A 22,370-nucleotide genomic window follows, 5' to 3' on the forward strand; every position below is an offset into this window, starting at 1 on the left:
TATAGCTGATTCACTTTCTTATACAGCAGAAACTAACACAACACTGTAAGCAATTATACTCCAATAAGGATGTTAAAAAAAAAAACAACAACCTAAAAATAGAACTACCATATGACCCAGCAATCCCACTACTGGGCATATACACAGAGAAAACCATAATTCAAAAAGACACATGCACCCCAATGTTCATTGTAGCACTATTTACAATAGCCAGGTCATGGAAGCAACCTAAATGCCCATCGACAGACAAATGGATAAAGAAGATATAGTATATATATATACGATGGAATATTACTCAGCCATAAAAAGGAATGAAATGGGGTCATTTGTAGAGATGTGGATGGACCTAGAGACTGTCATACAGAGTGAAGTAAGTCAGAAAGAGAAAAACAAATATTGTATATTAATGCATATATGTGGAATCTAGAAAAATGGTACAGAAGAACCGGTTTGCAAGGCAGAAATAGAAACACAGATGTAGAGAACAAACATATGGACACCAAGGGGGGAACGTGGGGCGGGGGTGGTGATGGGATGAATTGGGAGATTGGGATTGACATATATACACTAATATGTATAAAACAGACAACTAATAAGAACCTGCTGTATAAAAAATAAAATTTTAAAAATTAAAAAAAAAAGAAAACCAACCAAAAGGGAAGAGGGTGAGGGATAAATTAGGAGTTTGGGATTAACAGATACACACTACTATATATAAAATAGATAAACAAGATCCTACTCTATAGCACAGGGAATTATATTCAATATCTTGTAATAACCTACAATGGAAAAGAATCTGAAAAAGAATGCATATATATATATATATAAACTGAATCACTTTGCTATCCACCTGAAATTAACACAATATTGTAAATCAATTATACTTCAATAAAAAAAATTACGTGAATACTTTAAAAAATTGCTATGAAGCAAATGCCATGTGACCCAAGCACTCAGGTAAGAAATGGAGCATTACCTGAAGCCTTCTCTCTGTGTCCCTCCCTGATCATTAACCCGCTCCCTTCTCCTGGGAGGAAACCCTATCTTGACTTTTGTGATCGTCATTTTCTTGCTTTTCTTTAGAAAACTGAATTTTTGAGGTGATGCTTTTTCATCATCCTGGTTCCTGACACTTTGGAATCACCAGTGTTTCACACATGATGATAGTACACAGGCCAAAGTGACAGACCTTGTCTTTGGAAATCTTTAGTAGGAGAAGATCCCTTAGAGGAGCCCGCTATGCAAAAGTGTGCAGAAACAGCGGCATCCCTTCCCCCCGAAATACTCACTATGGGAATGGAATGTCCTGGAGGAAATGGATCCTGGATCCTCGCTACTGTACCAAGTCAATATTTAACACATCAGTTACAGTTGGTCAAAGTCCGTTACTGATGGTGGGACAGATAAGAAATGTCAGTATCCAGAGGAGACAATGAAACAGAGGAGGAGGGTGTTATTAAATGTTCTGTCTGCCTTTGGGTGGCCTTGCTCATGGGGGTTCCAGTTCCCCTCACTTCATGGAATTATCAGTCCTGATTTTCAGTAAAACACATTTTCCTAAAACCACTGTTTGTAAATACGAATCTTTGCTTTGTGCAGCCCCTAGTCTGATTAAAAATTGGACTGGCGGCATATTCAAAGGGGCTAGAACGTTGGAGCTGCCAATGCTTATGTTCAGCACTAGGTGTCCAGGAAGCATTGGTGTAGCAAAGAGATTGAAACTTCCCAGATAACTTGTGAATAGGGCTGAGGATGAAAAAAAAGGGATGGGAAGGCTAAAAAAAGGCTCTTGCTTCTCTACAGACTGACCCTTCCCATGCAATCTGTACTTTATGTGTATTAGGTAGCAACTGCTGTATAACAAAGCATCTCAAAACTTAGTGGCTTAAAACAATAACGCATAATTTCTCATGCTTCTTTGGTTTGGCTGGGAGGTTCTTGTGCTGGTCTCACCTGGGCACACTTTGGCTGGAGAGTCAGGTGGGCTGGAAGAACCAACAAGGTTTCACACTCATAGCTGATGGTTGGTACTGGTTGTCATCTGGGGTACCTCAGATTTCCTCCATGTGGCAACTCATTCTTTTTGCTTTTTTTTTTTTTTTCAGCTGTACCACGTGGCATGCAGAATCTTAGTTCCCTGACCAGGGATTGAACCCGTGCCCTCTGCAGTGGAAGCAAGTGTGGAGTCTTAACCACTGGACTGCCAGGGAAGTCCTGCAACTCATTATTAAATGTTTGTCCCAGGACAGCTAAATAGTCAGGATTTTTGTGAGCTAGTTGTAAAACCTTCGGTGGCTTGAAATCAGCCACAGTGGGAGTGTTTCAACTACAAAAATTGGCAAATGCTATAAATCAGGGCATCTTTTCTGGAGTGCTGCTTTACCAGGGCACTACTACCTACATCTGTGTGGGCCCTGCAGAACCTCAGAGAGTGGGTGCTCAGCATGTGCTTGTTAAATTGAGTCTTTGGTTAAGAGGTCGAGAGTTGCAAACAGTGCTGCAGTCTTATTATCAAAAATGTCAAAAAAACTGTAAAACGAGGGGACTAAATCCAAGATAGCTGGGTTTGTTTGAGGGATGTGATGTGACTACTAAACACACACATCCACACATACCCTGCATATGTAAAGAGTATCAGCAGCTCTGTTAATTTAAACGGTTATGGTGGGTTTTGGATGGGGAGTTTGTGACTCTGGCATAAATATGTAATTGTATACTTACATATCCTGAAACATACAAGGGAGTAATTGAGTTTCCCACAGGACCTTATCCAAAAAGCGACACTGATGTTGTATCTGAGAGAGATACGAACTTGAGGAAGAGGTCACACAGTTCAAGAAACATGCCCCTTTGCTATGTTCACGTATCTTTGTCTCTTCTCACTGTGTTGTCTATGTTCTATAGATTTTGATTTCTGTCCACCTGTGGCTGCCTCTGCACACATCTCTGCCTCTTCTGATGTTGACAAGTGGCTAGTTTGTCCATATTTCTCTGCATTTGTTTGGGTTTTCCTCAGATCTCTGTTTGGGTGAAAGAGGAGCACAGGCAGCAAGGTTGTTTAATAATTTTTTCTCAGGGTTTGCCATGCCACTTTGCTGAGCATCTCCCCCGTGCCCTGGAATGCGATGGGGAACGTCTCACCACTGACCTGCTGTGTTTCTAGGGGTAGTTTGCATCCTAAGAATGACTGATTAGGTCCTTGGGATACCCTTCCATTACCATCCCAGGTAGAGTCTTGATTTCTTCTACTGCTTTTCTTTCTTTCCTCATTGATCAGCCAGAAAAAAAGGAAGGACAAAAGCAAAGTACATAAACATATTCTACCCCTTTTTAACTGTGTTAAAAAATTCCATCTCCTCTCCTGGCTTTCTTTCCTCTGCCCAAACTTAAAAGTTCGTGTTCCCTAAGGTTGTCTCTTCTGAACTTTGGCTTCTGCCTCCCCTCACTCGCTCGATGCTCCTTGGTGACTTAATCCAATCTCAAGTACTGAAAAGGATGATTCAATCCAGGCAGCCCCAGACCCATGTATTCACCTAACGGCTGGACATCTGGACACACTGGAATACCCCAAAGGCTCCCAATGCTCATTACACCCTCATCTACATCCTATATCTATTTCTTTAAACCTCAATTAATGGGAGTCATTCTAGTTTTATTCCTCACCTTCCAACAAATTCTAGTGATTCTACCTATATCAGTTATCCACTGCTGCATACCACAATGCCCACAAACTAAGTGGCCTAAAACAACAACGATTTACTATTTCTCATAATTCTATGGTTTGGCTGGGAAATCCTCTTTTGTTTCTCCTGGGCTCATTACACTGCCTGCAGAGAGCTAGAGAATGAGCCGGCTGGGAGGTGCAAGTGGCCTCACTCACAAGCCTGGCAGTTGGTGTTGGGGGCTGGTTGCTGGCTAGAGAGCCTCGGCTTTTCCCCACCTGGCTTCTCGTTCTCCATCAGGCTAGACTGGCTCCCTCATAGCAGTCTCAGGGCAACGCTCCAAACAAGCAGCAGGTACCATGCAGGTTAGGCCTAAATTTCAGAACTCTCATGTCACATCTGCTGCATTTTATTTGTCAACCCAAATCCCAAGGCCGGCCCAGATTCCAGGAGGCGGAAAAATGGACTCCACTTCTCAGCCTGAGAAGCAGCCAAGTCACATTGCAAAGGAGCATACATACTGAGATGGGAGGAATGTGTGGGCATTAAACAAGCGACCACATGACCATACTAAGGATCAGGGAATTTGTCCTATGTCAAGATCTATCACAATCTGACCTGCATTTTAGGAAGATAACTCTGGTAGATTGTACATAATGAATTAGAAAGGCCAGAGATTAGAGGTAGAAAGGCCAGTAGGGAGTTTGTTGCAGTAGGCCAGGGAAGAAATGTGAGGGCATTGGTCATGGGGTACGGATGGGGAGTGTGAATAGAAGGATGAGTGTAGAATTTCTGGAGTAGAATTCAGAGAGAGTTGAGTATTTACTATATGCTCAGTACTAGCATAGGTGATACAGAGAGATGAGATGGAAGATACTAGTAAAACAGAATCCAGCCAATGTAGAAGCACTTAAATGTTTGTATAAGTTGGAACTTAAAACATATTTAGGGGGGCTTCCCTGGTGGCGCAGTGGTTGAGAGTCTGCCTGCCGATGCGGGGGACACGGGTTCGTGCCCCGGTCCGGGAAGATCCCACATGCCGCGGAGCGGCTGGGCCCGTGAGCCATGGCCGCTGAGCCTGCGCGTCCGGAGCCTGTGCTCCGCAACGGGAGAGGCCACAACAGTGAGAGGCCTGCATACCGAAAAAAACAAAAAACAAAGAAACACATATTTAGGAAAAGGAGAAACCTAATGCAAAAAATTAGAGGTGGTAGTGAAATGTACCCCTCTTTTCTCCTTTTGATAATAGAAGCTTTCTCCGGGTAGATCCATTTGCATGTTTCAGATGGGACTGGTTGGCCTGTCTACATCCTCCCCCAAATACACATATCTTCCCACTCTGGGGGCACAAGGTCCAGCACTGGCCAGAGCGTCCCCCACTCTGGCCATAGTACTGGTTCAGGGATGCACATATGTCCGAAACCTGGACGAGAAGCATCTGCCCCAGGATGGCCCATAGGCACTGTCTAGTAAGACTGTCTCTTTCTGCTGGGCTTGCCAAGCCGTGAGGACATGAGGCTGGAGCTGCCAATGCCATGTTGCTCATGAGGGATGGAAAGACTGAACTCTAATGGTACACTTTTTGCTCCTGGATTCCAGCCATGCTTAAAACAGATGTAGCCAAGATTTCTCTTTTACACAAACCGAGAAATCCTCTTCTTGCTTAAGCCAGTTTAAGTTGCACTTCTTTCACATGCAATTAAAAATGTTCTGACTAATAAAAAACAACCACAGATTGTACAATCAGGGGTCATGAAGATTCTGGTCTGTTACTTCTGTGCACTCCTCTCCATACCATCCTGCACACTTCCACTACATTGTTCTTCTAAAATATTATTTTTTGTATGCAAAAATATTCTGAGGATCTCCATTATTTATATACTACTTTGATTCAATTCAAACACAATCCAGATTTAATTTGCTTTTTTAAAAAAGTCAATATTCTCCCTGGTATTCTCTCTAGTCAAATTGTTTTTCTGACTATTCCTCAAAAAATTACTTTCTCATTTCTGTCTCTGTTTTCTTACTCAAGCCTCCTATTCATCCTCTTTGCAATGTCCTCCCCATTCCCTCTGCCCATTTGGGACTTCCCTGGTGGTGCAGTGGTTAAGAATCTGCCTGCCAATGCAGGGGACACGGGTTCAATCCCTGGTCTGGGAAGATTCCCACATGCTGCGGAGCAACTAAGCCCGTGCGCCACAACTACTGAGCTTGTGTGCCTCAGCTAGAGCCCCCAAGCCACAACTACTGAAGCCCGCGCCCCTGGAGCCCGTGCTCCGCAACAAGAGAAGCCACCGCAATGAGAAGCCCACACACCGCAACGAAGAGTAGTCCCCCCTTGCCGCAACTAGAGAAAGCCTGCACGCAGCAACGAAGACCCATCGCAGCAAAAAAAAAAGAAAAGAAAAGAAATCCCACTCATACTTAATGTCTCAGTTCAAGTACACATCTTCCATAAATGCTCTCTCTGAACATAACAGCCCAAGAGTCTTTCCTTCCTCTGAACACCCACTGTATTTACCTTCCATCCTGCTCATTGCACATGTAATATGTTCTGCTTTCTGTTGTTATTTAACCTTGCTTTCCTTGTGAGATTTTAAATCTGTGAAAAGTCTAATGATGTGAGGTCAGTCACTCAGGAAATTGACACAAGAGGCTCTGTGTCATCTCAGAAGGAAACAAATTCACCAAAGAAAACACAAAAGGAATTAGAGTTGAGGTGTAGTAGATCTTCTTAAAAATACATATAAGAAGATGAGTGTTCACAAAGACGACTGTGGTAGCTACCAAATTCTTGCTTCCTTTTCTATAGTAGAGAGTTGCTGTCAGGAAGCAGCTTCCTGGTCAAGGACCACATTTCTCAACCCCATCATCCTTCTTGATGGAGTCATGTGACTAATGTCCAGCAGTGGAAAATGAGTGGAAATGATGTATGTCTCATCTGGCCAAGGTGGTTAACAAGATGTGCCTTCTCTACTCTCACTTTCCTTTCTGCTGGCTGTACATAGAGGACTCAAGCCTGGAGGAAAGTGGATCATAGGATGAAAGAAGCCTGGGTCTCTGAATCACCACATAGTGGAAAACTGGCCCCTGACAAGGAGCCCTGGTATTGGGAAGCTCCCTGAGCAAGACATCAATTCTACTGTGTGCAGCCAGTGAAATGTACAGGATTGTTTGTTATAGCACTGTATTCATCAAGGTTCTCCAGAAAAACAGAATCAGTAGGATGTGTGTATCTATCTATTAACAGAGAGATTTATTTTAAGGAGCTGGCTCATGTGATTGTGGTAGATGGCAAGTTCAAAATCTGCTGGCTGGGCCAGCAGGCTGAGACCTAGGAAGAGCCAATGCTGCAGTTCAAGTCCAAAGACCATCTGCTCAGGGCTTCACTCTTGCTTGGGGAAGGTCAGATCTTTGTTCTAGTCAGGGCTTCAACGGATTAGATGAGGCTCGTCCACATCACAGAGGGCAATCTGCTTTACACGGAAGCAACCAATTTAAATGTTAATCTCATCCAAAAATGCCCCTGCAGAAACACCCAGAATATTTGACCCCATATCTGGACACCATGGTCCAGCGAAGTTGACACATAGAATTGACCATCACAAGCAGCCAGTATTGCCTTAATTTACACCAAGGTGTGCTGAGAATAGGGAGCCACCCATGCAGAAATGGCATATTTCTCATGCCCCCACCTTCACTCAGAGGCTGTTCCTGCTCTGGTAGAGGAAGACGCGTTATTTTCAAAATATGCTGAAAACATCAAACTTTCTACAAAGGCATAATAAATTATTTGCCAAAGCACTGGAGAATACACTATAATCATTACACCGTAATCCATCATGTCTGCATCAGAAAAGATACAGTCACCTGAGTTTTAATAAACAATTTGTCTCTCTTCCTAGAATCAGGCACAGTGAAGATTATCACCAAGGAGTCTGCCCTACGTGTCCATCTTCAATAGAACTAAGTGATGTGTTATTCTTGTGATGAGTGGTCTTTCAAGTGAGATCACCCGACCCCTGTTTTTCACCACTGCGGATTTCATGACATGGTTCTTATTAGGAAGCTTGTAAGCAGAGGAGAAAAACAGGACTGAAAAGAGGATTGCTGTACATCCGTATCTCAGGAAATAACTTCCTTGCCTTCAACAGCAAAAAAAGATCACTCAAAAGCTAATTGTCTCACTGCCCCCCATACATCTTATAAGAAAGAGCTGGAAGGGAATTGGTATTGCTTCTTAATGTTTACACAACACTACACGTTGTGTAGCTCTGACAATAACATTGAAAATTTACTATACCCAACATTCTGGTCAATGCCACATAATGATCTAGGTAACTTACTACCTTCTCCCTGAAACCCACCCTAATCAACGCAGAGCTCCTTATTTCAACAGGCATGTATTCATTTATTTAACAAATATTGATTGAGCATCTACTACGGCTATAGCACTGTATCAGGAATTATAAAGGATTCAAAGAAGTACAAGTTGTAGTCTCACACATCTCAGTAGACTCTTACTATATAATCTCCATGTACGGTAACTTTGTGTGTGTGTGTATACATGTAAAGGATAAGGCTATTCTATTTTAACCGTGTGTTCTGGAAAAAGGGGCCTGTTTTCTGGGTCTCCTCCCTTGAAGGCTATTCCATCTCTCTGATCTTTGAACTGTAATGCAATTACACACTCACAACATGGACAAGACGGGACATGGAGACCCATTCTTTTGTGGGGTCGGGGTGGGAGTGCCCAGTAGCCCATGGCCCCTTATCCACTTCCCAGTGGCCCCTCCTCGATTCTAGAAGGACATCATGGCAGGTGTGCCATGAGGAGAAAGTCTGTTCGCTTGCTGACTTGCAAAGGGTGTTAGCAAAGAACCAGAGCTACTGCACTCCCAGACAACAGGCAAAGCCACCCCACAGGCTCAGCTTGGTTGGTGCCTGTACAACCTGACTGCTGGAGACCAGATGCTGGAGCAAGAAGCCACCCGTCCGTTGCCTCTCTCCCCTCTTCTTCCTTTTATTTTCCTGTCATTACTTCTTGAAGCTCAGTGGGTCTTGGAACCATGAACCTGGAGCAGATCCTCCTTGTTTGGCACCGTGGCAGGGATACCCAGGCCTTCAGTGTGCAGGCCTGTCAGCCCGTCCGGCGTCTTTCATGCCTCAGAGAGGAGGGGGCCATTGGGAGGAGACTTCCTACCTCCCCATATGGTGCAGCTCTTGGTTTATTTATCAGACTGAAAGGTTTATATTGAAGTTTAGGTATTCTTGTTGAATTGAACCTTTAATAATTCCCCTGGCTAAGCTGCAATTCCAACATCTCAGCTTACCAGTCCTTGCTCCCGAATTTACATGCTGCCCCCCTGCCCAGCCCCGCCCTCACCCCTGCTGAGCCTCAAAAGGGCAGGGCAGCTGGGAGGGCCTGGAGGAGGGTGGGATTCCTGCCCCTCCCCCTCACATAAACAAGGAAGTGAAGGAAGCTTCTGTACTCTTACAACGCCAAGCATGAAATGCTGTGAGTCTGAGCATTTATATTACTCACCTGGGATTAAGCGTGAAAGGCTTTACTTTTTCAAATCAGTTAAGCATGAGCCTCCACGATCTGTTTCAGGACTCCTGGTTATCCCTGTAATTATACTTCAATGCACGCACTGGATGTTCTGAAAAGCTTTAATAAAACAACAACAATAATAGCAGCTACCATTTATAACTATGCTCCTGGCAGGGCACCAGGTGCTTTAATGGGTACCTTTAACATCTCCAAGCATTCTCATTTGTACGGAAGAGATAACTGAGACACGGAGAGGTAAAATCAACAAACAAAAACTTGCCCAAGACATAAAACAGGTCAGAGGTAGAAGCAGGATTCAAATGTCAGGGCTTCTGTTTTACCAAAGTTCTTTTCATCTACTCCGCTATCTCATAGGAAAACTGAATTAACTCAAATTACACTTCAAACCTACTGAGATTTGCTATCTATAGGACCTGGGGAATCCTTTCATCAAGTAAACAACGGTCTGTGTGTAAATCCAGACTTTATATACATACGTGTATAATACATAATTTTGGGCATGTTTAAGGTGAGCTACAATGTTTGGTCATCCTATTTGGGAAAGTAAAGATGTTTCAACGTACACTAAAGAGGGCTTTGTTATTCCTTTGCAGCTATTTATCGAGTGTTGCCCTGTGGGAATACAAAGGTGGGAACAGCAGAGGGTCCCTGTCCCCACAGAGTATATAGCTTTTGGCTTCCTGGAGTGCACCGCTCTTTACTACTGGGTTGCTTAGAAAGAGAATGTCCGTTTTATTGGTGGCAACAAGTCAATAGTTTAAAAAACTTTCTTTTCTACTTATCACAGTGATACATCTCACTGTAAAAGGGAAAAAAGCAAACATTACAAGAATATGAGATATACAAAGTTAGTTTCCAGTATTGCCAGACCCAAAGAAACAACCAGAATTACAGATGAAAACCTTTCATATTTGTCTCTTCCTCCAAAGGGGAAACAGAGGATACAGGCTGGTACCTCGTCCCCTGGCACAAGCAGCCCTGCAGGCTTTGTGGAGACTTTGTTTCTAGACAGTTCCTAAGCTTGCGGCAAGCAAAAACCCAGCTGAAAGTAAATACAAAACAAAACTCTGGCCAGCGGGTCCGACAAAGGCTTTTCCCCCCCCTGCCTTGTTAATTTATTTCCATGAAAAGACGCCAAAGACATCTAAAATTGGGATTGTTCTAGAAAATCCAGGGTGGATGGCCACCAGATGTATATGGGGAATCAGGGCACACCACAGTAAGCGCTCAACAGATGTCTGCTGAATGAAAGGAGCGAAAACTCTGTCCTGATATTTAGAAAATTAAACCAAAACAACCTTGAAATACAACATGGAAGACTTTACAGGTTTTATAGGTTTTCCGTTTAACTCCCCCGCCCCGCTTTTTAAAAAATACACAGCAAAGGGAAAAACAGCCAACCGTTTCTTGGCTGAATTTTAAAATTTTGCTTTCGGTTTCTGCCATTTCAGTTCCGGTATCTGAGGTGCAGCAAACCCCGGGGGTACCCAAGGCCGTTTGAAAAACTTTGACTGCACCCCAGGCAGCAGGAGATACTAATAATGGGATGTCAACACAGTCCACACTCAGGAACCTCCGGGAGAAGAACCCAGAGATAACCCTGGGTCTGCGGTACAGAGCACTTTGTGAAAATGCCTGACTGCAAAAGGGTAGCACGGGTTTTACAAGGGCCATGAAGAAATGAATTTGAGTTAGTAAAACTTTTCATTTCATTGCTGCAATGTGCTTTACATCTATTACCTCACTTCATCTTCAAAACAACCCTCTAAAGAAATCACAACTATAACCCCCACCTTACAAATGAAACAAATGAGGCACAGAGAAGCTCTGTAACTTGCCCAGGGTGAGGGGAAAAGGCAGAGACACGAGGTAAATGCAGGCAGCCTGGCCCCAGACCTCAGCATTAAACCTCTCTGCTACAGGGAACTAGATTCAATATCTTGTAATAACCTAGAATGGAAAGGAACCTGAAAAAGAATATATACACATATATATGCATGTAGGTATAACTGAATCGCTTTGCTGTACACGTGAAACTAACACAACATTGTAAATCAACTATACTTCAATAAAAAAACCCCATCAAGCCAAAAATTAATTAATTGATTGATTGATTGATTAGAGGGACCAAAGGGGGAAAAAAAGCCAACCCCACTCTGCTAGAGGGCCTGTCAGATGACAAAGAAACTTGATCGATTACTGCGTTGCTAAGTTTTAGGTGGTTTTTACCCCCCAAAACGTGAACAAAACATAACTGAAATGTAGACAATAACATTTTTTAAAGTTCTTATGCTTAAATCTATCATTTGTTCATTCTTTTCGGGTTTTTTGTTTGTTTTGTTCTTTTGGTTACACTACGCATCTTGTGGGATCTTATTTCCCCGACCAGGGATCAAACCCGTGCCCCCTGCAATAGAAGCGTGGAGTCCTAATCACTGGACCACCAGGGTATTCCCTGTTCATTCTTTTTGACAGCATTTATCAAGTCCGTACTATCTGTCGAGCAATGTGCTAGCACCTGTCGGGAAAACAAAGGTGAATAAAGTGTAATCCCACCCAAGAGTGTTTCGAGTGAGTTTTGGAATCACACCTATGTAGGTTTGAATCTCAGTTCTGCTGCCTATGAGCTGTGGGACTTTAGGCAAGTTTCCCAACCTCTTTGAGTTCAATTTCCTCGCATAGAAAAGAGGGATAGTAGCAGCTCTCTTACGAGGTTGCTCCGAAGAGTAAACGCGCTGAGGTGTGCAGGGTGCCAGCCGAGTGCCTGATACATCGTGCACACAGCAACCACTAGCCAGGCTCCGGCTGAGACCCTTACACCCTGTGAGGGAGGTGAGACTCACTAGACAAAACGAATGATGCCTTCCCTCTGGGATATCCCAGTGTGAGCCGTAGAAGACCACTGGGAAGCAAAACCTCAGGGTAGAGAATTCTTTTTTCTTTTCTTTTTTTTGGTACTTAAATTATGCAAGTAACATATAATTACCTGATCAGGGAGAAAATTCAAATACACAGAAATCTATACTCTAAAAAGTGACTGTCCTTCACTTCCCTAATTTTATCTCCTCCACAGTATAACTTTAAATGAAGAAACTGATTTTAATGAAGTCAGTTTTAGAAATTGGTTTCTGGCCTGAGAACCAGAATGACAAAGTTCACGCTTAGCCCTTTGTTGTGTTCTTGTTATCAGTTATTCAGTGATAGGCAGGAGTGTCTTTTTAGCTTTCACTACCATAGTTCCTATCTGAGCTCCAGATATGTAATTGTGTTTTTACTGCATATTCTTTAATGGCATTGTATGCTAAGTCAAGTCAATTGTTCTCACTTTAGTTCTTTGGATGAGATGCAGTGGAAAGTAGGCCTAGGAGTTAGGACATAGGACTAACTTTGTGACTGGCTGGCTCTGTGTTTTGGAGTGTCTTTGGTCCTATGTCCTCACCTGTTTAAAAAAAAAGAAAAGTGAAGGTGTCCACTTATAAACGTTCCATCTCTAAATCCCATGCTTCCACATCTGAGCTATTAACTTCTCTGTATGGTACTCACAGAAGACAAATAAAATATCCAATTGAAATAAGTTTTCTTTTGCTGACTGCAAGCAGAATTAGCATATTTGTGCTTTGGCAAACTGTTACTCCTATGGTCTTTTGTTTTGACCCCAAAATGGTTTACTTTATATCTCAAACTTATATTCAAATGATTATATCTGATTTATTTTGCATGTCGGCCTAACCACTAAGCATATGTCATCACATCACTTAATTTATAACAGAACATAAATTTGCTGTGTCGGCTCCTTTAGCTAAAATAGAATCTAGTAATTTACAGTCATCCACAAAAGAATTCACAGTGACTACTAAATAACGATAACAATAGCCAAAAGACTCTGGAGAGAAATTTAAAAATTCAAGGCAGATTTCTGGAAAAAAATTATTTTCTTTAAAAAAATGTCCATTACTCTTCTTTTTTTCTGTCTTCTTTCTTGCATCCTGCTGCCTTCAGAGAAGGCTTTACACACACACACACCCCATTCATTTTCAGAGGAGTGGGATGATTGAATAGGCACAGAGGGAAAGGAGATAGGTTGTTTGTTTTCTCAAGCCTCAAATTGAAGAAAAGATTTTAAAATAAATAAATGAGTCCTTAAAAAGCCTGAAAATCTTAAATACTTAGTTTTGTTTTGTTGCCTTTTTTGGGGGGGGTAACAGAAGCGTTACAGAAAATCTAAAGAAAGCTATGGCCTCTCTTTCCAGAGAATGCATAAATCTCAAAACTTGCAAACGTTTCCATGGACCCCAGTTTAAAGATCCCTGGCTTAGTCACTGAAGAAAAAATTACTGAAAAATATTGGATGTATGGAACTTCCCTGGTGGTGCAGTGGTTAGTACTCCACGTTCCCAATGCAAGGGTCTCAGGTTTGATCCCTGGTCAGGGAGCTAGATCCCACAAGCATGCCGCAACTAAGAGTTCGCATATCACAACTAAGGAGCCCACCTGCCGCAACTAAGACCTGGCGCAACCTAATAAATAAATAAAATGAATAAAATAAATATTAAAAAATATTGGATGTATGATTAGCAGATATATTACATAGGTAATAGTGGTAAGCTAAATCCTTAGTTTTCCAAAATATTTAATGCATAATTTGTGTATGGTGTAGATCAATTCCCATTTATTATCCAGTAAACTTATGAAAAAAAATAATGTTTACAAGTTTGGTTAGACAAATCTGGGTTTTAGACCATTATAAGCCCTCTCTGGAAAAGTAGAGGGAAAAGTAAGGAAATCCTTCCATTGTACTAACTTGTTTCTTTCTCAAAACTTGAATACACCCTTTAACACATGTTGCCTTAAATCTACACATTCAGTATCCTCTGTAAGCCAGGACTCACATGGTGATACTTTGATACTTTTAGAGGACATTCACCTCTAAACTATTGTTAGACAATAGAAGCAGCAACAAATCCATAAAATCCCTGACATCGTTAGAACCTCCACAAAAATCCCTGATGCTTGTAAGAATTCAGTGACTTCTGTTGTTCAAACCAGATCACTCTAGTCTATGTTGATAAGAAGTATGTGTTGGCAGCCCACCAAAGACGAGTTGCCACTTACCCCATTGTTTTTAGGACAGAAATAAAAACCTATCTTGGTTCTTTATGAATTCCTCCAGGGGTTCTCATTGATCTCCAGAGAGGCAGTCTTCTAAGAAAAAATTGTAACATATGGGAAGTTGCAGTAATAATTTGAAACATGGGTACATAAAGAGAAAACCAAAGAGAAAGACAAAAGAGACTCCACTGTAGGGGCCTGGAGTAGCTTTATTAAAGCCCATGACTTGGAAGCGTGTTGAGAAGCAGACAAATAACTTCCATAACCAGTATCCTGAATAGCCTTTTTCCATCCAAAAAAGGCCTTTGAGAGGTGAGTAGGTCATGAGGCTGGAGCCCTGTGAATGGGATGAGTGCCCTAATAAAAGAGACCCCAGAGAGCTCTCTTGTCCCTTCCACTACGTGAGGTTATATCCAGAACACGGACGCCTATGAACCAGGAAATAGCTCACACCAGACACCAAATCTTCAGGCACCTTGATTTTGGACTTCCTAGCCTCCTGGAATGTGAGAAATAATTGTATGTTGTTTATAAGCCACCCAGTCTATGATATTTTTTCATAGCCGCTCGAATGGACTAGGACAGAAAACATGGCAAAAATGGAACAGGCATATAGATTCTAATGCCCATCAATATTCTCAACGATGTCACACTTTGGGTAAGAGAAGATGAGAAGGGGTGAGATGGTGCAGTAAGCACAGAGGCTAAAAGCACAGCATCTCAAGTCAGGCACGTCTGGGTCTGAATCCTCAAGCTGCTGCCCATTGACTTCAGGTAAGTCAACGAATGTCCCTCAGTTTCTTCATCAAGGAAAGGGGAATTATAATAGTACCTATTGTTCATGGTTGTGAGGGTTCAATGTAAGTGCTAAGTGCTAGAGGCACCATGAGTACCTAAAACATGCTTGTTAAAATTATCAGACACTATTATGAATTTAATTTCATTGAATCATAGAATTCTTTTAAAAAAAACTGAGCTTGGAGTCCTTTGAGAGCAAGTGCTTACTTCTCATTTTATATGTTAACATTAAAATAAATTATTAGTAATTATTCCCTAGTCCCCCACCAGCTGCCTTTGGCTGGATGCATATTTAAGAAGCTGAGACCAGGTTAGATCACTCCATCTACTAAAGGGATAGAATGTATCAATAAAGTCTGCTGCCATATCCTCCAGCACCAAGAATAGTCCTGGCAAGTCGTAGGCACTTGGAATAGGGAGAAATCTTGAAGAGGATGGCTCGAGAAAGAAAGGGGCAAAAAGGTGTGTGTGTGTGTGTGTGTGTGTGTGTGTGTGTGTGTGTTTTAAAGGGAAAAGGAAACAGAAAAAGAGAACTTGGGAGGCTGGTAGAGGAAGAGGGAATTTGGCAGAAAAAAGAAGTATTTAAAGGAAACAGTAAGGATGTTTTGCTGGTGATGTGTGATGCAACCCTCCTCCCCCTTCATCTTCAGCAGAAATCAACATTGTCATTCAAAGCCTTTGGAATCATACTTAGGGTATTTTGGCAGGTGACAAGGCAGTCACTGACCTCCAAGAGAGTCCCTGGGCCCAGGAAGTTCTATTACATTTGTGGTGTATCTAGATCAGGGGTCCCCAACCCCTGGGCTATGGACCACTACTGGAGGAAGAATGGGCACGCGAGGGATCTAGGTTGCGCCCTCCCTATGAGAATCTAAAGCCTGAGGATCTGAGGTGGAGCTGAGGCGGTGATGCTAGTGCTGGGGAGCGGCTGCAAATACAGATTATCATTAGCAGAGAGGTTTGACTGCACAGAGACCATAATAAATCAATTGCTTGCAGACTCATATCAAAACCCTATCAGTGAGCGGCAAGTGACAATTAAGCGCATCTGGGCCGACTTTATAGTGGCAAGTGAGTTGTACAGCTGCATCTGGTGGCAGGCTTTAAGTCAGAATCCGACACTTACTTTAGTCCACACATGGCCCACCCATTGTTTTATTTACCACTTCCGTCTGCGCCTCTTTCCTGCACTTTGCACTTGTCTCAGTCACAGTTTTGTTAAGCCCACAGGCTAACCCCAGCCAAAATTAGTAAAAAACAAACGTCGCTGGAGAGCTTCTTTGAAAAGGGGGAAGACCCAATGATGAGAGCAGAAGACTCAAAGACTGCCAACAGAAAGAAAGTTGCATTTAAAAGAAAAAAACAAGAGTCCTACTTAAATTACGGGTTCATCGCAACAGGTGATTCACATTCTCCAAGCCCGCTTTGTATAATATGTGATGATTGGCTAGCCAACGAAGCCATGAAATCTTCAAAACTGCTTTGCCACATGGAGACCAAGCACCCTGCATTAAAAGACAAGCCTTTGGAGTTTTTCAAAAGAAAAAAAAGTGAACACGAAGAAGATAAGCAATTATTGAAGGCCACCACTTCATCAAATGTGTCTGCACTGAGAGTATCATTCTTAGTGGCTAACCGCATTGCTAAAGCTAAGAAGCCCTTTACTATTGGTGAAGAGTGGATCCTGCCTGCTGCTAAGGACATCTGTCGTGAACTTTCAGGAGAGGCTGCAGTTCAAAAGATGGAATGTGTTCCTCTTTCGGCTAGCACCATAACTAGATGAACTGATGAAATAGCAGACGATATTGAGGCACAACTGTTAGAGAGGAAGTCTACCGATGTTGACAACAAGGCAACAATGTTTGTTTTTGTTCGATATATTTTTCAGGAAGATGCACATGAGGATATGTTATGTGCATTTTTGTTGCCAACCAACACCACAGCTGCAGAAATATTCAAGTCTTTGAACGATTACATATCAGGAAAACTGAACTGGTCATTTTGTGTCGGTATATGCACAGGACAGAGCGGCTGCCACGACTGGACGGCTTCCTGGTTTCACTACTCGGGTCGAAGAGGTCGCTTCTGAATGTGAGTCTATGCACTGTGTCATCCATGGGGAAATGCTGGTTAGCCGAAAAATGTCACCTGAACTTAACAACGTTTTACAGGATCTGATTAAAATTATCAACCACATTAAAGCACATGCCCTTAATTCATGTCTGTTCCTGCAGCTCTGTGAGGAGATGGACGCAGAGCACACACATCTTCTCTTATACACAGAAGTGAGACGGCTTTCTAAACGTAGATCACTGGCCAGAGTTTTTGAGTTACGAGAGCCGCTCCAGAGATTTCTTTTAGAAAAAGTCACCACTGGCAGCACATTTCAGTGACACACAGTGGGTCACAAAATTGCTTACTTGTGTGACATATTCAGCCTGCTCAATGAACTCAATCTGTCACTTCAAAGGAGAAAGACAACTGTGTTCAAGTCGGGGGATAAAGTGGCTGCATTCAAAGCCAAACTGGAATTATGGGGGCGATGAGTGAACACTGGGATTTTTGACATGTTTCAAACATTAGCAGAGATTTTGAAAGAAACTGAGCCAGGGCCTTCTTTCTCCCAGCTGGTGCATGATCACCTATCTCAGCTTTCAAAAGACTTTGAGCATTACTTCCCAACCACAAAAGAACCCCAAACTGGGGAGGAATGGACCTGCAATCCATTTGTGAATAAGCCAGGTGAATCGACTTTGTCCGTGCTAGAAGAGGATCCACTGCTTGAGATCGCAAATGACGGTGGCCTTAAAAGTATGTTTGAGACAACTTCAAATCTCCATATGTTCAAGGCGGGATATCCTGAGACTGCCACGAAAACACTGAAAAGCCTGCTTGCATTTCCAACATCCTATCTTTGTGAAGCAGAGTTTTCTACAGTGACAGCAACCAAAACAAGATTACAGAGTAGAATGGACAGAAGCAACACACTTCCGGTGTCACTGTCTCCCATCACCCCCACATGGGACCATCTAGTTGCAGGAAAACAAGCTCAGGGCTCCCACTCTGCATTATGGTAAGCTGTATAATTATTTCATTATATACTGCAATGTAATACACCCAGAAATAAAATGCACATTAAATGTAATGCGCTTGAATCATCCCCAAACCATCCCCCACCCACCCTGGTCCGTGGAAAAATTATTTTCCAGGAGACCGGTCCCTGGTGCCTAAAAGGTTGGGGACCGCTGATCTAGATGAATAGGGGTCCAGAGAGGTCAAAGGATTTGCCCACAGACCTAATCAATGGCAAGACCAGAACTCAGATCTCCCGATTCCTATCTCATGGGCCTTCCCATGAACTGGTGTGAGGCTCTCTTCATCTGCTGCCATACTTATTCAGCCTCACTGTGAAGAAGTTAGAACATGGTCAGTACAACCTATTTCTGGCTCTGCCCAACACCCTGGTCCGTGGAAAAATTGTCTTCCAGGAGACCGGTCCCTGGTGCCTAAAAGGTTGGGGACCGCTGATCTAGATGAATAGGGGTCCAGAGAGGTCAAAGGATTTGCCCACAGACCTAATCAATGGCAAGACCAGAACTCAGATCTCCCGATTCCTATCTCATGGGCCTTCCCATGAACTGGTGTGAGGCTCTCTTCATCTGCTGCCATACTTATTCAGCCTCACTGTGAAGAAGTTAGAACATGGTCAGTACAACCTATTTCTGGCTCTGCCCACAAACCGGGCCTCTGTTCACAGATGCTGCACTGTAACTGAGTGTCCAAAGATTTCAGACCTGGCTTGATCATGTACCATCTGTGGAGCCTTGGAAAAGTCATAACCTCTCTGAGCTTCATTTTCATCGTTTGAAAAATGGAAGCCAAGACTACTTTCCTCTCAGTGTCTTTGCAGGGATCAAGTGAGATGCTGTGAAAGCTGCATGTAAGATGGTATTAGTGGTTTTTTTTCTGGGTGGGGAGGGCCGAGCTGCAAGTCTTGTGTGACCTTAGCTCCCCTAACAGGGACTGGACCCGGGCCCTTGGCAGTGAAAGTGCAGAGTCCTAACCACTGGACCACTAGGGAATTCCCTAGACACGTTTATTTTTTGTTTGTTTTTTTTTTTGTTTTTGCGGTACGTGGGCCTCTCACTGTTGTGGCCTCTCCCGTTGCGGAGCACAGGCTCCGGACGCGCAGGCTCAGCGGCCACGGCTCACGGGCCCAGCCGCTCTGCGGCATGTGGGATCTTCCCGGACCGGTCGCGAACCCGTGTCCGCTGCATCGGCAGGCGGACTCTCAACCACTGCGCCACCAGGGAAGCCCGACACATGTTTATTAAGTAGTTATTTCTATTATTATTTGTTATACTGCTGTATAATATTTCTTAGAAGACATTATGTTTCCTTTTTTCTACTCCCTAAACTAATGGTTCACAGGAATTGTCATTTTTTAAAACCTTATTTTCCTTCATTATGTAATACATAATCAATATAGATTTTTAAAAATTATAGAGCAAACTTCATACATAATTTCTTAACTCAGAGAGAGCCATTTTAAACCTTTTATATGTTTTTATCCCTTTTTAAACTTTGCATATATTTACGTAGATTTTCAAACTGTGCTCGCAATATACACTTATTTGCATCATTTTTAAAATTTTACTTAATATAGCATTTTAAGCATTTTTTACACCATTAAATATTCTTCAAGAATATGATTTTTTTTTTTTTTTTTTTTTTTTTTAAGGGAAGCCCAAGAATATGATTTTTAATGACTGCACAAATAGTCCATTATCTGGACATATCATAAATTTAATTTATTTTTTTAACAAAGTATAGCTGATTTACAATGCTGTGCCCATCTCTGCTGCACTGCAAAATGACTCAGTTATACACATGTATACTTTCTTTTTAAATATTCTTTTTTTTTTTTCACAGTCCAGGTCTTTTATTTTCTTTACACCCATCATGCCATGAATTCATAGGGAATGGGCTCCAACAGTTCAGGCTCCTTTCCATTGGTTCTCACGAAGTGTGCTTCTCTGGGTGGTGCTGGCTGGCACTTCAGTTGAACCCAAGTACCTTTCTCTTTGGCTTCCTTCTTTTTCTGATCGTTTTCCTTCACCCGTTTCACGAAGCTATCCCGGCTCTTAGAGTGCTTAATATGCTCGATACGCACATTAATTCTCTTGGCGAGAATCTTGCCCTTAACTTGTTTGTTTACAATGATGCCAACAGCATGCTGGGTAACATTGTAGACTCTCCCAGTTTTGCCATGGTAACATTTGTGGGGCATTCCTTTTTGAACAATGCCCATTCCCTTGATATCTACAATATCACCTTTCTTGTAGATTCGCATGTATGTGGCCAAAGGAACAACTCCATGTTTTCTAAAAGGCCTAGAGAACATGTAACGGGTGCCCCTCCTCTTTCCTTTTGTGTTGGTCATTTTGGCGAATTACTGGAAGATGGCGGTTCCGGCCGAAAAGAAGCGTTTTTAAAATATTCTTTTCCATTATGGTTTATCACAGCATATTCAATATAGTTCCCTGTGCTATACAGTAGGACCTTATTGTTTATCCATTCTAAATGTAATAGTTTGCATCTGCCAACCTCAAACTCCCAGTCCAAAATACCGTATGCTAACACATAAATATGGAATTTAAGAAAAAAAAATGTCATGAAGAACCTAGGGGTAAGACAGGAATAAAGACACAGACCTACTGGAGAATGGACTTGAGGATATATATGAGGATATATAACTGATTCACTTTGTTACAAAGCAGAAACTAACACACCATTGTAAAGCAATTATACCCCAATAAAGATGTTAAAAAAAAACAACTCCCAGTCCATCCTTCTCTCTCCCCCCGTCCCCTTGGCAACCACAAGTCTGTTCACTATGGACATATCATAGTTCACTAAATGTTTTCCAATTTAGATTGTTTCCAATTTTCTTCTATTATAAATACTACTTTGATAAACCCCTTTGTGTATACTCTCGGTTCTAAGCTTACCATTCTTCCTGTATCTCGGTTTACTCATCTGTGAAGAACTAATAATATTAGCTACTACATGTGGCTGTGTGAGGACCGAGTGAGTGAATTCATGCAAAAGATGAAGGATTGTGCCTGGCACATAACAAGCACTCAATACCGTTAGTTACTATTATTAAGACTAACTTTAGATATTTGTGCTTAATATCTAACACATAGCTAAACTGAGTACTTGGTACTAAATACATCAAATTATGCCTTCTAAAAATACTGCAAGAATATTTTTATAGCTTTGTTCAGAAATTTGCTTTTTCAAATTACCTATAATTGCTGGATGTTTCATGATGAATAGTCATTGAAAGCATGTTTGGTTAGATTTTATTTCTGTGCCTCAGGATGTCCTTTTAGGGAAGGTGGGGGTCTTAACATATTAGAAGTCATTTCCTGGTTTTAGAGTTTAAAGGAAATCAACAAAGGCCTACTTATTCGATTGGCCAAACACTTGTTTAACAGGGTTAAAATCTAGTTAAGGTACCTTCCTGATAGTCCGTGGTTGGTCTAGCAGCTGTGGGTCAGAAGTTCAGAACAGAAAGTGAAATCCTAGGATTAACTGTCATACTCTTACATCAAATATTCTTCTGTTGAATCAACCTCCCATGGTAATTTTTTCTGGATGAGGCTTGGCCACCACTACTGTCTGTCACATTCTCAGTTGGCACCAATAATGTAGTTGGGGGAAGAAAAGCAGCTGAACTGGTGGAAGATAGCTTTTCAGGACCTTCCCTGCATCTCATGAGGCCCTCGGGGATCTGCGGGGTCCGCAGACTTTGCTGGGTGGCAGCATGAAAGGCAAGAGAGCCTGGAATCACAAGGACAACACCCTGAGCCCTGGCTCCACCACTAACCAGCTGTGCGACCTCAGGCAATCACTCAAGCTTTTTGCGTCTCAGTTTCATCCTCTGTAAAAATCGATGGTACTAATAATACTAATCTCATTATTCCCACCCCTAACATTTACAGGACCCCAGCCAAAAAAAAAGTCCTTCTCTTTCCACTTCATTCCACCGAGGAGTTTTGTGCCTTGTGTCCTGCCCCCAGCCTGCAGGGCCTAAAAGCCTTCCTTACTCACCCCCACCGTAAACTAACCTGGGAGGGCACACCTGAGGAAGAGGACCCCGCAAGTCCTAGAAGCAGGCCTGGGCCACTGAGGCAGGGGATTCTGGGGTCCTTGGCAGC

The 22,370-nt window shown here is 42.4% G+C and overlaps 1 pseudogene across 1 annotated transcript; it reads right to left on the bottom strand.

Moving 5' to 3' along the window:
• Positions 1–20,059: 20,059 nt before the first annotated feature.
• On the bottom strand, positions 20,060–20,624 carry LOC112403669 (60S ribosomal protein L21 pseudogene; annotated as a pseudogene). The gene has a single exon (XR_003003954.1). The product of XR_003003954.1 is annotated as a 60S ribosomal protein L21 pseudogene (transcript).
• Positions 20,625–22,370: the final 1,746 nt, after the last annotated feature.

The sequence above is a fragment of the Neophocaena asiaeorientalis genome, unplaced genomic scaffold, assembly GCF_003031525.2.
Source record: "Neophocaena asiaeorientalis asiaeorientalis breed wild unplaced genomic scaffold, Neophocaena_asiaeorientalis_V1.1 scaffold147, whole genome shotgun sequence".
NCBI classification, from domain to species: Eukaryota; Metazoa; Chordata; class Mammalia; order Artiodactyla; family Phocoenidae; genus Neophocaena; species Neophocaena asiaeorientalis.